Here is a 2,500-nt window from a genome sequence, read left to right on the forward strand (position 1 = left end):
TGTATATGTGTTGTGAGACCTTTTAAAGAAAGTCTTTGTAATAAAATACAAAAGCAATCTCTGCCCTGAGGAAGGTGAATGTGTATAGCAGCTCCCTGTAGAGCCATACATCTATTGCTACATGCGTCTCGTCATAACACCTATATTTTCCTTTGACTGACATTTTCCTCCTCTAGTTCTTGTTAATCTCTCCCTCCCTGTGTCCACACAAATACGCCCAGACAAGTGGTGATGTATGCTTTTTGCGATAGCTTTTCCTGTACAAGAGCTCGAGGGGAGAACCTTTTTTTTTGCGGTGTGTGTGTGTGTGTGTGTGTGTGTGTGTGTGTGTGTGTGTGTGTGTGTGTGTGTGTGTCAGTCTGTGTGTGTGTCTGTGTGTGTCTGTGTCCGTGCGCGCGTGTGTGTGTCGGTCTCTCTCCCAGAGGTCCCACACCATTGAGGTCCGTGTCGAGAGCTGTCGCCAGAGGCTCAGACCACCGGCGGTCCAGGCCTCAGCAACGCAAAGTGAGAGAGTGGGAGTTCCAATCATTCTCCTAACGTCCCTTAACGGCTTCTCACAGAGAAATAGGGAGGCACAGTCGACCTGCAGTCAAACGCGCACCTCCATTTTCTCAGTCTCTCAGCCATGTTATTCCAGAGGGTTATTCTCCACGGGCGCAGAGCGCGGGCAGTACACAGCCCGCAGGCAGGATGCAGGTCGACTTTAACGTGCTCGTAACTCGGGACAGAATTTACAGTTACTAGGCCGCGCGTACGTGGCAGCCGTATTTCATGGTTTTGGGAGTCGTGTGGGTGTTTGGGGGGTGGTAGGGGGTGGGGGTGGGGGTGGTAGGGGGTGGGGGTGGGGGTGGGGGTGAGAGTGGTGGTGCGGGGAGGCGGTAGGGCCCTACAGCCGGTCACGCTGTTTTACTTCACAGCTCTCCCACCCGGTCGGTTTTTCTGCGAAGGAATGCTCCGCTTTTTGAAAATGAGAAGCGTAAACTGGAGCCCTCCCGACACTTACCTGTGCTCACCCCCCCCCCACGCCCCCACATCAAACACATCATTGGCGGCGGCGCGTTAAATACAGCCGTCATCAGAGGCCTTGAGGTAATGAGATTACACATCACAAACACCCTCGCTCCTCTGTTCAATTTTGTGCCCGGCGCCCCACCCGGCAGACTAGAAAACAAATGAACTGTGTATTTATAAGGCAATAAAAAGCCTGACAGCTTTTATGGGGGAACATTTGCTCTTTTGGCCATAAATGTCACACCTACCAAGATTAAAAATTCCTAAAGAGGAAGGGGGGGCAAATTTTCTTTTCCTTAAAAAAAAAAAAAAACATACAAAAATAAAATGGAAGTGGTGTTTGTCACAACGACAGCCTGATTTTTTAATTGGAGGTGCTCGGAAAGAAAAACTTTACAGGCGAGTCATTATTCAATCTTAAAGAAGGCTACATGTGCAAACTCCCTACCGAAAAACATCCAAAACTTTGAGATTGAGGAGCTGATGTTATCCCATGAAAATTGCCAGCAGTGAAACCGGGTGAGTTGAACACCTCAGCAATCTTAAGCAGTCTCACATGATCAGCAGCAAACACAGGCCCACTAACTGCAGCCTGCAGGACAAAAGCCAGAGAGAGAATTCATGACGACCTGATATATAAAGTGTTGGCTGAAATATTTAGGACATTTGCCTCACAACAACGCTTGAATTCAGCTGAGCTCCATCGTTTGTGGGGAATTCTTTTTTTATTGCCTCATGCAGACAGCGTAGCTGTGCTCACCTGAGACCGTAAGTGTTCTATTGCCCATACTTGGTCAGGATTTGATAGCTGGGCCTCCAGATTTTGGCAGCTCTTCAGGTTGTTTGTCCTTCAAAGCCATTTCAGGTGCTGGCATTGCCTGCATATCATGAGTACACAGAGGTGTTGTTTGACATATTGGTCAAGTTTGGCCTAGAGACAACTTCCAACAGCCCACTGGATGGAGGGGCAAGAGTACGGATATCAAACACTAACAGAAAACACAGAGGAAGGTCTGTATCAGTATGCCTATGTAAAACTTTGTTATTTTGTTCAGCTGGTGGGCTGTATCAGCAACACAAGCCCACAAAATAGATAACTGTTGGCCCTACAATAGTCTACTGTAAGTCTGGTATCTACTTGTAGGCCTGGTGTACAGAAAATAGTTCAAGGTCAGTCATTGTATAGGCCTGTTTTTGCTACTACACTAGGTGGCAGCATTGACTTTCTAAAGCCAGACCTCTCGACATGCCCTTTCCAAAGCAAACCTCTAGCCGAGAATAGCACTTCGACCAACAGCCAGGAGTTTGAGTGATGCCAGAAACTTCATCACTGTCTGTCAAATCACATCACGGTAAGAATGTTTCCCTGGTGATTCAACAGCACTGAAAACGGCTTTGCGTGTGTGTGTGTATTGTGTCAGTCTTCAAAAGTAGAGCTCTTTTTGTCTGCCGAATTTTGGTTAGGTTTTTGACAGCTGTTGATTAGGGG

General features: G+C 47.6%; 1 protein-coding gene across 2 annotated transcripts in view; it reads left to right on the forward strand.

Moving 5' to 3' along the window:
- The window catches only part of wdr3 (WD repeat domain 3), a 16,701-nt gene extending 16,644 nt beyond the window's left edge, over nucleotides 1–57 (forward strand). For both annotated transcript variants that reach the window (XM_062534461.1, XM_062534460.1), the window contains exon 27: nucleotides 1–57. This exon is cut by the window's left edge and continues 357 nt beyond it. The gene's annotated coding sequence lies outside the window, so the exon portion shown is untranslated.
- Nucleotides 58–2,500: the final 2,443 nt, after the last annotated feature.

Source organism: Sardina pilchardus, chromosome 4 (genome assembly GCF_963854185.1).
Source record: "Sardina pilchardus chromosome 4, fSarPil1.1, whole genome shotgun sequence".
NCBI classification, from domain to species: domain Eukaryota; kingdom Metazoa; phylum Chordata; class Actinopteri; order Clupeiformes; family Clupeidae; genus Sardina; species Sardina pilchardus.